Source organism: Artemia sp. Qi Xiang Cuo, chromosome 1 (assembly GCF_049724085.1).
Source record: "Artemia sp. Qi Xiang Cuo chromosome 1, ASM4972408v1, whole genome shotgun sequence".
NCBI lineage: Eukaryota > Metazoa > Arthropoda > Branchiopoda > Anostraca > Artemiidae > Artemia > Artemia sp. Qi Xiang Cuo.
Window position 1 is genome coordinate 15,968,925 of NC_142794.1, and position 15,712 is coordinate 15,984,636.

At 35.7% G+C, this 15,712-nt stretch overlaps 1 pseudogene; it reads left to right on the top strand.

Moving 5' to 3' along the window:
• Positions 1–15,712, top strand: part of LOC148956051 (cathepsin K-like) — a 46,268-nt pseudogene that overhangs the window by 24,271 nt on the left and 6,285 nt on the right.

Genomic DNA, 15,712 nt, shown 5'->3' on the forward strand with positions numbered 1-15,712 from the left:
ATAGGCAGCACCACTCTATAATAGCTAGAAATATGATTGAAACATTTAAAGAAGCTACTTCGATTTAAAATTAAAAGTTCTAGGGTTCTTTCTAAAAGTAAAAAGAGTTTGGAGGGCAATTGGGCAATGGAGAGATTGGGAGAGTCATTTTTCATGAAAATGACTGTCGATCTAAAACTAACAGAAATTCACCTAACATTTTTCCACAAAACAAACTTTTTCACCAAAACTTTTCCAAGGAAATTAAAAAGCTTCATTAAGCCAAATGTGGACAGAAATGAAGTCAAGTAATCATCCAAGCGTAAAACTACCACAAATCATTATCAATAAATAAATGAAACTCGAAATGAGCACAAATTACAACAAATAGCCGAGTCAAACCCGAAACGAGCAGAAATGAGCATGATGAGGGCTGTTCACCTTCATGCCTTCTCAAGACCGGAACATAATTTGTGCTTTACTGAGAACAAAATGTATTTAAATGTTTTCATTTTTTTTACTTAAATAAGCAAAAAACTTTTTTACTCCCTTTTTTACACATTTTTTATTTTAAGGAATAAATATCAATGTATAGGTAAATTAAACTGATATTCCACGGTCATTTTTTATTATTATTTTTTTTTCAGTAGTATTTTTTCGGTATTGGGGTTGTCAGCCCTATTAATGTTAATTTTTGCTCTTTTTGAGTTGACTCGGCTATTTGTTATAATTTCTGTTCGTTTTGAGTTTAATTTAATTGTTGATAGTGATTTGTGGTAGTTTTACGCTTGGAGGATTACATGCTTTATTTCTGTCCATTTTTGGCTTAATAGGGTTCTTTACTTTTCTTTGAAAACTTATTGTGTGGAAAATTTCTAAATTAACACAAATATATGACACCGTGATTTAGCCAGGGGGTGGGCCCCCCCCTTGCCCCCCCCCCCTATGGGCGCCCATGAAAAAGTTTTCAGAAAAAGAAGTTTTTTTTAAGAAAATTGAAGTTTTACCCAAACCCTAAGCAAGGAGATATTAAGTCATATAGCAATCCCATATTCGCATAAATATATTGAATATAATACATCAATTCAAAACTACAAGAAGAACATAAAGTAAAAAATACGTAATTATACGAAATTTAAACTTAAAAAATGATACGAATTACAATGAACAAATTAAAACCACATCCAACAAAAAGACAACAGGTTTTGCTATGTGATTTTGCTTGTCTCTCTCACCATCCATCATACAATAACACACGTAAATGAAACGGATGATAGAGATTTAACAAGAAGAACTACTCTACTAAGCTACAATGCATTTATTAAGATGCATTTAAGCGTTCTGTTAAGTGCATTTCAAATTGCTTTACTAAAAATTCACTGTAGAACCAATTCTCTTGAGGCCAACACAGCTACGTACATTCCTCCTCTATCACGATCATTTTGAAGCCTCCCTTTTGATACATTCCCAAGAGATTACAGTTTCTATTAAGTCATTTCCTACGATCTTCTCCCATTCAATTGGGGACGACCTGCTTTTCGTTTGAACCTAGATGGTTGGCCAAGAAGGACGATTTTTGGCAACCTGTCATCCTTCTTCCACACAATTTACCCTAACTATTTCAACCTTTTTTTCATTCTAGCCCTAGGAAGCCGGGTAGAATCACATTTTCGTACAAATTACTATTTAAAATACGGTCAGTCAGACGGGAACCCAAAAGAAACCCTTATAATATTCATCTAGAGTACATGAAATAAATCCTCCTCCGTCTTTCAGAGCACTCACGTTTCACAACCATACTTGACCACTGTCATCGCTATTGCTTCTAATATTCTAATGTTGGTTGGCAAACCTGTCTTCCTATTCTTGCAATCTTTTTTCCCGTCCAGAATTTTGAAACAAACTTTCAGACGTTGGCTTTGATGAAAACCTCGATTGTGAAAATGAAGACCCTGACGAGGACAGGCTGGGTTCTAGGTTAGAACTTTTTCTAGGTTTTGTTTGTTTCTGTCGTTTTATGGGGGCTGAATAGCCTCTTCCTTGCTTTTTTGTCTATTTTGGGCTGCCTCGTCATTGTAGTATATTATTTACTGGCATGAATACACAAGGAATTGGAGGTATAACGTTAGTGTTGTTCTGCTGTTGTGGGATGGTTTGGAGTCTCTCCTCTTTCTTAAGTTCTTTCCTCGGTCCCTATTCCTGGAGAGGAAACACTGCTAGCGTGGTTTCGTAGTGGAGTCAAGGTTGATCTTTCACTTCCTTGTCCAACCAAAATAGTGACTATAAAACGCGCTGTAGGGTTACTTTGAGAAGTTGTGCCCCTTGAGGGAGTAAAAACCTTGTAAACAACACAGTATTGTGGTGGAATTTTATTTAATGGTTGTTTTTTTTTAGGTTTTGTTTGTTTCTGTCGTTTTTTTGGGCTGAATAACCTCTCCCTTGCTTTGATATCTGTTTTGGGCTTCCTCGTCATTGTAGCATAATATTTACTGGCATGAATACGTGCGAATTTGGAGGTATTAGGCTTAAGATTGCTTTTGCACCACGTTGACAGTTGCTGATAAGACAGCATCCTCCCCCTTAAGCCCTAGACGACAATATATATTGTTGTCCTCAGCGGTGAAAATTCAAGAAATTAGAGAGGAATGGGTGCAAAATTTATTGATTTTTAGAATCTGAGGGGGGGGGGAGTTCAATTTTGTTGTTTGTTTTCTATTTTCAGCAAAATCCAAAAAACCGTTCTTCAAGGAAATATCAAAAATTATTTTTTCTCAAAATCTAGGGTTTAAAAAACCTAACCGAGGCAGATGCCTTTTGTCCCTCATTCTTTCCGCAAGTTGCACCACTGGTTGTCCTTTCTGAGTGAATCATTTTCCAAATTATATGATTCTTCTGCAAAATAGTTTCTTTTTGATTAATATCATTAACGTTATAAGGCGAGGATTATACATAGTATCAACAAATTTTATATCATCTGCCGCAATTAAAATCCTTCAGTTGTTAATATCTTTTCAATATGTTTTTCTTAAGTCGTTTAGTTACTTAAACATGGATTTTATTTCTGCGTCAGAAAATTATGTACCATCTATCCCAATTTAACTACTCAGTTCATCTTTCAATCCCCAGTATCTATTTATATTAAAATGAGGAGTATCTACGCTTTGGAAAATCTTTTACCATCTGTCGCTATTAAAATCCTTCAGGTACAAACTTTTTTATAATGACATTTGTTGCATCTGCTTTCCTTAAGCTTGGTTCCTTCTGTATGTGTTTTGATTATATTCTAAAGATAGTATCTTGAATTCTTGATAGTTTCTTGGAAAGTAATTTTCTTTTTATTACTAGTAATTTATTAGACCTCAGGTCCAGTGCCATTAGTTAGGAGAGGGAGACGCGTAACTGTCCCCAACAGATCGCTCCCTGCATTTTGTAGAATACAATTTTTTGGTATTTTCACTCTAAGTACAACAACAACAAATTTATCCCCCTCCTACATTTATAAAAACACATTCCCTCCCTATATTTTTGCGAACTGACGCCACTGCTGGGGTTACTTTCGTGAGATATCTTTGATCATTTAAGAGAGGGTTGCTTTAGTCATATTTTTAAATTCCAACTTGCGTATTGTAGTTGTATATTGTTTCATTTTTTTAAATAACGCTCTTAAATGAATTTTTGCCATTTTATGACAACCATTGAATAGTATTTGCGTCAAATCCTTGTGAAAATGAAATCTCTTGATTTTGGTAGTTTACATGAATATAATTTTACAGGTCACCCTTTAAGTATATTCCTCTGGATTTCATTGTTTTGTAACTTTGTTATAAATCACCGACTTCTGTGGAATTTTAAAGCTGGAATTAAAGGCTATTCAGGTATAGCGTTTCTGAAAGACACTTTTGCCAGATAAAAGTTTTAAGAGTGCTAGTACCTTGTTCCTGTGTGTGCCACCTGAACACTGTGCATAAGCACGACCCATGATTGTTCTCCAGGATTGATTGAGGCAGCATTGGACCCGGGCTACAAAATTTCACGGTTTTGCCTGAATAGGTCTCCTATAAATTTCACAGATTGTTCTTTTCATTTGAGTTTCTTGTGGAATACTTGCCTTCTTAAATATTTGGCCTCCTTGATGGACACCTCCCTAGCGCGATTTTCTGTGTTACTTAACCTAATTTTAATATTGAACATTGGTGCCAATTAGAAAATTTTTGACATTTGAAAGATATATTTAATATAACATTCTCGTTAATTGGTACCCCTGAGATTGGAATAGTGTGTTGTAATTTTTCTGAAGTTGAACCTACTCTAATTAAAAGACATGAGTTGAAGAACAAAGGACATTAGAATGAAAGTTTATTGTTTGAAATCGTTAAGTGTTTGAAACCTCATGCAAAACATAAATTTCTCAAAAAATTACAAAAACTAGGTCACACCACTCCTGCGATCTAGTTAACCCTCACTTTTCTTAATTTGACCCCCTGTAATACTCGTCTCAACTTGTCTTTTTAACAGATAAAATAAGATTTTTTATATGATGTATTTTTGTGTCCAATCAATAAGTCCATTTTGAGCAAATTTTTCTCAGTAAAAAATGCCTAACTATGAGGACTGTCATACTTGGGACAAAAAATGTTAAGAAAAGCCAAGAGCAAGTAAAAAGGAGTAAAGGAAGTCAAAAGGTAGAGAAGAAAGTCAGATTGGACTAAAAGAGGCTGGAAGAGAGGAAAAATGTCGGAATAGGACTATGGAATTAGGAATAGCAAACAAGGATCTAAAGGAGACCAAAAACATAGGGAAAGGTCTAGAGCAAGTGGAAAGACAGCGAAGGAAGTTAGAAGGCAGAAAAGAAAGTTGGATGGGTCTTTTAAAAGACTGGAGAAGATCAGGAGCGTCGGAAAAGGACTATGAAAATCAGAATAGCCAAGGAGAAGCTGGATAGAATTTTGAAAAAAGTCAAAAGAGACTGAAGGGAGCTAGAAGGCAGAAAAGGAAGTCAGAAGTCAGAAAAGGAAACTAGTGGCTAGGAAAGAAAACCAATTGATTTAAGTTAGCTCGTAGTTCAAATATTTCAGAATAAACTTGGCAAGCCTTGCCAAAGAAGTAAAAGATACTCCAAGGCTAACTATCAAAAAGTACCCATGGTTAAACGAATCTTGAAGTCGTAATGAAACATCTTTCTCTGGATTGTCAGATTACCTCATAACCCTACTTGTGTGGCATGTTTGGGTTGTAGTTTTAGTTAGAATAATCCACTCTTCCACACACTGGGGTTTTGTGATAACTTTAACAACTTAATGAATTTTATAAGTTTAGTCGAGATATGGGTAGTCTGTTAGAGGCTTTGTTAACGAAAATCGTTAGTGAAAGTCTCTGGATCTACTCAAATTGAAAAACAATTTGAAGAACCAATTTTGACTAAAATGACAACTCTGTGTAAAATGGCAACTTAGGAAGAAACAAATAAAACGATAAGACAAGAAAAAAAAATATACGAAGGAAGAGAGACTTTACACAAAGGCTTCCAAAAAGATATGGTACATACATACACAAAATGACTGCTTAATTATCAAATTTTTGCCGGGTGGTGCAACACGGAAACACGATTTTGAAAGGCTAAAGAAAGCCAGCCTTTTGTATCAGGGGAAGAGTAAGACACAAAATGAGACTCCTTATGTTATTCACAGTGAGTCCATATATAACCAAGACTGAAAGACCTCCTGACTTTGTCGTGTGTGGGCTAGGTCTATGTCATTACAGAAGAGGGATTTGATTAAGAGGTTGTGAACTTTGATACCACCGAGCAGATGTAAAATTGCCAAATAAGCGTGGCTTAAAAACATAGATAAGAACTTGATAAGCTTCTTTGTGTCCCTTGAGTGCCATTTTTCACCTGGTAATGCCGTAGTTAATTGAATAAAAGTTTATGCATAAACGCAAACTTTATTCATGGACGGAGCCATCCGTCCTGAATGAGCTGAGGATATTTTAGTCTTTAAAGTTAATTTTTTCATGCAAATCGATTTATTACTTTCCAGAGATTAGTTTCCTTAGCAAAACAATGGTTTGATTCTGTTCTAAAAACAAATGATTCCTGGAACAAAAATGAGAGAAGAAAATCTTGAAAAATAGCAAAATTTTGAAGCACTGTTAGTTTCATGTCCTACAGCAACCCTTAAAAGACTAAACATTGTCAGTATTTAATATTATTTGAAAAAAGTGCTCCGAAAATGTAAGTGTAGAATAGCCTAGGTATAGTGTATATTATCTTTTTATTTTTATTTTTGTAGTGTAACCAATTTTAGAAGAATAGAAAAATAGGTCCTTATCAAATAAAGTTCTGGAACTTGGGTGCTTCAGAAATTTAAGAGAACAATTACAAATGCTTTCCAAAAGATTTTTCCATATCACAGTTGTTAATCAAGCAAGAAGCTGTATGAAAAAGGCTATTCGGTCCCAGTGTTGACGGTTAAAATGAAAGAAATTTTAAAGTTGCTGTGTCACATTTTATGAAGGAAGGAGGAAAGATTGCGAAAATTTGGCTTTATAGAAATCGAGCAGGGGCTACAAGAAAACTCATACATCAACATATTGGGTCGGAACAGGTCACAAGAAAAATTCAAGAACATGGAAACGTCAGGGAAAGAGTACTTACACAATTTCTGAGCAGAGTGGGTTGAAGGAGGATGAGGAGTGTCTTCAGCTATTTTGATCCCGATTGACTTGGTAATGCGATAAGTTTTGAGTAGTAGTAATAGATCTATAGCCGTCCAGTCCAAGAAAAAGAAGTGCGAAAAATCAGTAAATCAATAATTTGGTTTAGTTTGCTGTTGTAGCTGCATACATGATATCAAATATTTTGTGTATCGACAGGCCAAGTTCCAATATTAGGCCTATTTTAATTGTTTTCCAGATTGCGGTATGTATATTCGAAAAACTTGGCAGGCTATAAATTCTGATCTTAAGCCCTCTTTTCAGTCTCCATCAATCCCTTCTTTTTTCTATGTCGATGGTAAAATTATCCAGGGTGAGCTGAATGGTCAAGATGTATTTACTTCATATTTTGCGAACATAAGTAAAAGGACTAATTCTGCTATTAGTTCTTTTCCTTCAAGATCCAACTTCAGGTCCTATCTTGGGCTACTTTGTGTTAAGACAATCTTCTCGGAACCAGCGACAGAGATAGAAATTACTAAAATTGTTATGGGATTGAAACATTCTTCGTTGTCTGACCTCTATAATATTCCTATTAACGTAATCAAGTTTATACTTCCTTCAAGCATTTCTCCTTTAACGAAACTTGTTAACTTCTCCTTTCAGCGTGGTATTTTCCAGAGTAGTTTCAAGTGTGCTAGAGTCATCATATTATATAAAGGAGTAGACACGAAATGATCCAACCAACTATTGACCAATTTCTTTGTTGTCTGTGTTTAGCAAAGTATTTGAGAAGGCGATACTTTCTCGTCTTAATAATTTTCTTACTTCTAAAGATTTTTTCGCGATTTTCAATTTGATTTTTGAGCAAATCATTAAACTGAGCATGCTTGTGCAGTTTTACTGAATTATCTTAACTCTGCCCTGGAGTCCCTTTTGATTTCTGCTGCTTTGTTTCTGGTTGTTCGTAAAGCTATTGATTCTTTAACCCACAGTGTTCTTCTATTTAAACTTTCTCATTTTGGCGTAAGAGGTAGTGTTTTTTTTTTGGTTCAAGTCTTTCATTTCTGGTAGAATAATTTCTGTTGATCCGATTTTTTACTCACCAGCAAGTGTTGACCAGGAGGTCCCTCAAGGGTCAATTTTAGGACTAATACTGTTTTTAGTTTATGTAAATGACCTAGTTTTTGCAGTTAGAAGTAAAAATACTCTTTGTTGTTGTCGTCTATGTCATCCGTCAATCTCTCGTACCCATAACCATAGTTTGCATACCTCGGATTCTCTTGTTATTTTTGCCGATGATACCACCCTTATTATTTCTGGGAGAACAGAGGATAAGGTTTGTACAAAGTTAGTGGACCTCTTTAAGAGAGTTTCAATTTGGTTTGATTCGAATTCTCTTGCCTTAAATGTTTCTAAAACTAGTTTTTTTTTCTCGTATATCTCAGGCTCATCCTCAATTATCTATAATTCCTATATCCAAAGACTTTATAAGTAGACAAAAGGATAACCATGTCCGTTTCCTAGATATCCTCCTAGATTAAAATTTACCTTTTAAACACCGTATTGATTTGAGTAAAATCCTAAGAATAATATTGCAGAGCTTAATACATTCTTATGTTTCTTATTGCCCAGTAATATGGATGTCTACTTTCCTTTCTTTTCTCAGACCGCTTTCGAATGCTTACGATAAAGCTATCATATCTTATCCAGGACGTAAATCGTTCGGCAACTAAACCATTACTTGGATATTGAAAAAACTATATATTCTTTCCTCTGCGTCCTTTGCTTTTCTTCAGATTCATGGTGGTATTCCCAGGATTTACCCCTTTTTTGTATCTGACCGGTTAGATTATCAGCACCGTAGTTCTATAAATATCCAAGCTCCGCATGTACCAACAATAAGATCCTATTTTAATCCTTTTGTTGCGTGTCATTTGACATGGAACACCCTTCCTGATTCGGCTCGAGAATGCCACTCGTTTGGCAGCTTCAAAATATTCATAATTTTTTTTTACTTGTATGTGGTTAATTTTTCCTTGACATATATAGGGTGTGCGTATAACTGAACCACCGTGAAACTGGACCCAAAGCAACTGAACCCCTGTAACTGAAACACCGTGTATCTGAACCACCGTGTAACTGAACCATTGTACAACTGAACCCCCGTATAATTGAACCCCCGTGCAACTGAACTCTGGTGTAACTGAACCACCGGGCAACTGAACCCTATTTAACTAAACCCTCGTGTTACTAACTCCCCGTGCAACTCAGCCCAATTTTACTGAACCCCCATGCAACTAAACCCCCATGTAACTAAACCCCCGTGTAACTGAACCCCCGTGCAACTGAACCACCGTATAACTGAACCACCGTGCAACTGAACCACCTTGCAACTGAACCACTGTGCAACTGAACCACCGTGCAACTGAACCACCGTGTAACTGAACCATCGTGCAACTGAACCAACATGCAACTGAACCCTCGTGTAACTGAACAATCGTGCAACTGAACCACTGAACTCAGATTTTCAGTTCTCTAAAAATATTAGGCAATATTATTGGGTAAAACACAAGTTAGAATTTTTACAAGTTCAGCCTTGTTGAAATTGTTTGTTTCTTAAATTCATGATATAAACGCCTGCCAAAAGTATTCACAAAAAGCTTTGTTTTATTTTTGCAAAAGAAAAAGAAGATCCGATGTCATAAACCATTAAAGCTGATTTATTACTCTGTTTTTCAGATGAATCAGACCTTTTGGACGTTAAGTAACAAACACATGTGTTGAAAATATTTGACCTTTGTGAATCTAGATAACGAATTTTTATCAGATGTCCTTGACTAGATTGCAACTAAAAAAGACAAGGGAGGGGGACTGGTTGCACTCCAGCCTTTTTTTTCAACATTCCTTCAACTTGCCCTGAAAGTTTTGACTTCATATCCTCAGGTTTATACCCATAGCTGTTCTCGACACATTGCAGATACAACGTCTTTTAAAACTGGATGCACATTGTACCTCTTGATTTAGTTGAAGATGCTCCTAAATATTTTTCAAACAGTGTGACGGCTGATACCATCAGTTATTGTAAATGTTCCTGGTATTTCCTTTTCACAACCAATAAAGGAATAAATGCTTTTTGATTGTGTTTCGCATTCTTCTTGACATTTCCCTAAGGTTTGCCTCAATGCTGCATGCTTTTTTTTTATTTATTGGATCAAACATACCATCTTTTCTTGATAAAAAAGCTTATATGTTAACATTAGGCAACTTGTACAACTTACAGCGCTTGCACCAGAGGCTGAGGGTTATGAACCATAGTTATTTAACCTTTGAACTGTTTTAAACCAAATGACCGTCTCAAAATTTGGATTGGATGTATTTGGGGAAAATATAGGGTGGGGTGAAAGCCCTCCGGTCACTTTTAACTCTGAAAAGTGCACTTGAAATTTTTGATTTCCAATCGAATGAGCCCCCCCCCAAATCCATACAAAATTTTTTGTACAAAAACTATGTGTTAGCAATGAGCAACGAGCTTAACTTACAGCCCTTGCCCCAGATGCTGCTGGTGGGGTTGTTAACCCCAAAGGTATGGTTATTTGATCTTTAGACTATTTTGAACAAAATGTTTATTTTTATTTTGATCGGATGTATTTGGGGTGGGGGGAATGTCGGTTGAGAGGGAAAGGCTGATTGTCCGCTGATTACCTCTGATTGGTCAAAATTGAACTTGAACTTTCAATTTCCAATCGAATGTGCCTCCTTCAAAGTGTTTACGACCATCCCTTCTATAAAAACCTTAAATTTTAACAATTGTTAACTTGCAATAGCAACCACATTGCTGATTCAGATGTATCAGCAATTTTTTTCTGGAACAGCTTAGCGTATCAAGATGAAACTTCTGGGGTATCTACCTGCTACTACTGCTATTAATACTGCTGCTACTACTGTTGCTACTACTACTTATTCAACACTATTATTACTACTACTGCTCCCACTACGACATCTGCTACTATTAAACTAGCATTATTGAGGCTACGCATTTAAGGTGAATATTTGACAGAATGGGGTATTTGAGGTGGAACTTGAACTAAATCAAAAGACACTATGTGCATGCAGATTTTCAAAATGGCGTATCTCAAAAAGGGATTTGTGTATTAAGTTGGAACTTTCAGAGAACGCTTAAAGGGAAAGTCAATTTAGAAATATGTGAACGCTCAGGCCTGGATTTACCACTAGGTCCCTAAGCCCGGACGTAGGGGCGCATAATTCCAGGGGGAGCATAAATTATCACTGAGTAATTTTTTCCTGACAAAAACTGGACTGATGTGATTTATCGTCGCCAGGTGCAGTCTGCCGCCATGCTGCCAATTTACAGAAAAGTGACTTTATACCAACACAGAAACTCCATGGTCACTGATAAACTGTCAGATGTCTCCCAAGAATGGTAGCTGAGAGTTCGGTACTACCCCTCTCTTTCATCACTTTTCGCTCATCAGTTGTGTTCTGTTAATTGCTTCCATGAGCCCCGAATTTTTGGGAATAACCCCGAAAATCTTGCAAAAACGGAAAGGCAAAAACGCTTGGTTCTTAAGCGTCAAAGCTTTAAATCCGGCCCTGTGCATGCTACTGCTAATGTTATTACTATTTTAATTACATTTACTAGTATACTACTACTAAAACAACTACTACTACTACTAGTTCGACTGCTACTTCTATTGCAACCACTTGTAAGCTAAAAGTATTAAGATGAAAATTAAGCAACTACACGAACATATAGGTTATCAAAAGGGTATATCGGCAATGGGATAGCAACAGCTAATTGTATTAAGTTGAAACTTCTAGAAGTTGATGAGAGGAATCTTCAGCTGACCAAAAGGCAATATGTTAATACTACTGCTGCTACAAGCACTAGTGCTATTGCTATTAATACTACTACTAATACTATTACTGGGACTACCATTACAGCTGTACCTACCGGTAATGAACGGTGTGAAGGTGAAATTTTCAGGCAATATTGCGGGTGGAAGGTGAACTGAATCACATCACGCCATCTGTATAAAGGCTGTCAAAAGGCGCATCATCAATATTCTAGGGACAGTTTGGTGCGTTGAAGAAAAAAAAGGTGCTATATGCATACTGCTTCTAGTTCTTCTACTGCTAATGCGCAAGCTAAGGGTATTAAGGTGAAGCTGTCGAGGAATATTTCAGCGGATATTGAACTGAATAAAATTGACTATGATTATGCACATTCTCAAATGGGTCATTCTACTACGATTACTGTAACTAAAAACGCTAAGAGTATCAAAGTGAAACTTTTAAGGAACGTTTAGAGGATACTTTAATAAAACAAAAATATTATTTGCACGCAGATTTTCGAAAGGGCATATAAGCGATGTCGGTACTTGTCAATTAGCTGGAACCCACGCGATATATTATATAGGGAAAATGCTTAAGAAACTAGTCAAACGGGTTTCCTTCAATGAAGAATTGGATTGCAGACCGTGGTTTGTCACTGTGTTTACAATATTTAAACTTTTGTTTTTAGGGGTTTAGGCGAAAAAAAGGTACCTAGGTTAGGTCGCGTATTTAATTTATGCTATGCTTTATCCTCCCACCCTAATGTGCAAATGTATAGCCTATTTTGTTTTATTTCGTTAGCATTAACCAAACTTCACTTCTTGCGTGGGTTCCAGCTAATTTGCATGTACTGCGATATCGTATGAATCAGAGGCTACGCTATAGCGTGGCCTATAGTAAAGGCCATACGGCTCCAATGTTTTATTATTTATTATGTATTATTTTTTCCCCAGAGGCACTTCATATGGAAGGCGTCGTCATAGAAACTTCAAAGGGGCCTCATTCGATTAGAAGTCAAGAATTCTAGTACCATTTTTAAGGGTCAAAAGTAATTGGAAGGCAACTAGCACCCCTTCCATGCCCACCATTTCCCGAAACACATCCAATCAAAATGTTGAGATAGCCATTTTGTTCAGCAGAGTTGATTTCCAGATAGAAATTATGTTTTTGAGGAGAACACTCTCCCACAGCCCTCAGGTCAAGGGTTGTAAGTTATGCCCTGAGACATATAAGGTTCTTATAGAAAGCTTTGTCATAGAAACTTCAAAAAGGACTCATTCGATTAGAAATTCAAAGGGCTAGTGCCCTTTTTAATAGTCGAAAGTGACTGGAGGGCAACTAACTCCCCTCTCACGCCCACCTCTTCCCCAAACACATCCAACCAAAATTTTGAGATAGCCATTTTGTTCAATGTAGTTGAAAATTCCAGAAATTAGGTTTTTGAGAATAGCAACCCCCCCCCCCACAGCCCTCAGGGTAAGGGTTGTAAATTATGCCCTGGAGGCATATGATGTTTTTATAAAAAGCGTTGTCGTAGAAACTTCAGAAAGGACTCATTCGATTGGAAATGCAAATGGCTAGTTCCCTTTTTAATAGTCGAAAGTGACTGGAAGGCAACTAACACCCATTCGACGCCCACCATTTCTCCAAACACATCAAATCGAAATTTTGGCATAGCCATCTTGTTTAATGTAGTTGAAAGTTCTGGAAATTGTAGGTTTGAGCAGGACACTCCCGCCACAGTCTTCAGGGCAAGGGGTAAAAATTATGCCCTGGGGGCATATATGGTTCTTATGGAAGGAATGCTCGTATAAACTTCAGAGAGGGCTCATTTGATCGGAAAATGAAAGTTCTAGTTTACTTTTTAAGCGTCAAAAGATATTGGAGGGTAACCGGCTTCCCCCCTCCCCCCCAACCATTTTTCCAAATGCATCCGATAAAAGTTTGAGATAGCCATTTTGTTAAAAATAGTTCAAAGATCATATAACAAAAATTCCGGTGTCGACACAACCCTCCAGGGCCCGGGGGCATGCGTTGTAAGATATGCCCTAGGGGCAGTTATGGGTCTTTGAATTTCTTTGAACTTTAAATTTCTTTATGTCTTTGAGAAATTAAGAACTGAAGTGGTAGCTTTTTTCATTTTCATTGGTAAAATTCAGAATTAAGTTAACTTTTTTATATTCTTTAAGAAAATTCAGAAGAGAACTTGAATATTTTGCACTTCTTCGAGAAAACTCAGAATTCAAGTGATGCACCTTATCTTCATGTCGAAGATTCAAAATCAATGTATAAATTTTTATATATTATATTAAAAATTTGTAACAGAACTTTAAATTTTTCATCTCTTTAAAAAAAATCGGAACTGAATTTAATAAAATTAGAATTAAAGTGAAACTTTTTATCTTCACTGAAAAATAATTAAAATCATAGTATAACTTTTCTTATCTTCTACAGAAAAATTTAGAACTAAACCTTAAATTTCTACGTCTTTGAGAAATTATGAACTGAAGTGGAAGTTTTTTTCATTTTCATTGGTAAAATTTAGAATTGAGCTAACTTTTTTCTCTTCTTTAAGAAAATTCAGAAGAGAACTTGAACATTTTGCACTTCTTCGAGAAAGCTCTGAATTAAATTGGAGTTCCTTATCATGATGTTGAATATTCATAATCAATGTATAACTTTTTCTATCTTCTATGAAAAATTTGGTACAGAACTTTAAATTTTTCATCTCTTTGAGAAAAATCTGACCTGAATTTAAGAAAATATATAGATAAAGTGAAACTTTTGATCCTCATGGAAAATAATCACAATGATAGTATTATTTTTCGATCTTTCATCTAAAAATTTAGAATAGAACTTTAAATTTCTTTATTTCATTGTGGAACTTAAAACTGAAGTGGAAGATTTTTATTTTCTCTGGAGAAATTAGAATTGAAGTGTGTTCTTTGGTAAAGTTCAGAAGAGAACTTGAACTTTTCTTCACTTCGTTGAGAAACACTCATTTTCTAATTTAAAAATTTGATGGGTAAATCCATAAGACAAAGGAGCTAAAATTTAATTTAAAATTAGAATAGAACTTTAAATTTTTCATCTCTTTTAGAAAAAACCAGAACTGAAGTGGAAGCTTTTTTATTTTCTTGGAAGAGAGCTTTGAATTTTTTATGTATTTGAGAAATTAAGAACTGAAGTGGAAGCTTTTTTCATTTTCATTGGTAAAATTCAGAATTGAGCTAACTTTTTTATATTCTTTAAGAAAATTCAGAAGAGAACTTGAACATTTTGCACTTCTTCGAGAAAACTCAGAATTCAAGTGATGCACCTTATCTTCATGTCGAAGATTCAAAATCAATGTCAAAAATAGCAAACCACTCATTCCCAAATCATAGGTTTCAGTCAACACACACCTACGAAAAGCTAAGAAATCCAGCTCAGAAAAGTCAAAAAATAGCAACCCACACATCCCAAATCATAGGTTTCAGACACCACATACCTACGAAAGACTAAGAAATCTGGTTATGAAAAGTCGGAAATAGCAAATTGTATAGCTCAAATCATAAGTTTCAGACAACACACACCTATGAAATACTAATAAACCTTAGCTCAGAAAAGCTTGAAATAGCATACTATTCATCCCAAACTATAGGTTTCAGACAACAAACACCTATGAGGGACTAAGAATCCTAACTCTGAAAAGTCTATAAAGCAAACTACAAATCCCAAATCATAATTTTCTGACAGCACGCACCTATGAAAGGCTAAGAAACTTAGCTCAGAAAAGTCAAAAATAGCAAATTAACCATCCCAAATCATAGGTTTCAGACAACACATACCTATGAAAGACTAAGAAATCCAGCTCAGAAAAGTCAAAAATAGTACCCCACCCATCCCTAATCATTGGTTTCAGACAACACACATCAACGAAAGACTAAGAAATCTAGCTTAGAAAAGCCTGAAATAGTAATTTACATATCCCAAATCATAAGTTTCAGACAACATTCACCTACGAAATACTATGAAACCTTAGCTCAGAAAAGCATGAAATAGCAAATTACACACCTCAAATCATAAGTTTCAGACAACACACACCTACGAAATACTAGGAAACCATAGCTCAGAAAAGCCTGAAATAGCAAACTACTCATCCCAAACTATAGGTTTCAGACAACAAACATCTATGAGGGACTATGAAGCCTAGCTCTGAAAAGTCCAAAAAGCAAACTAG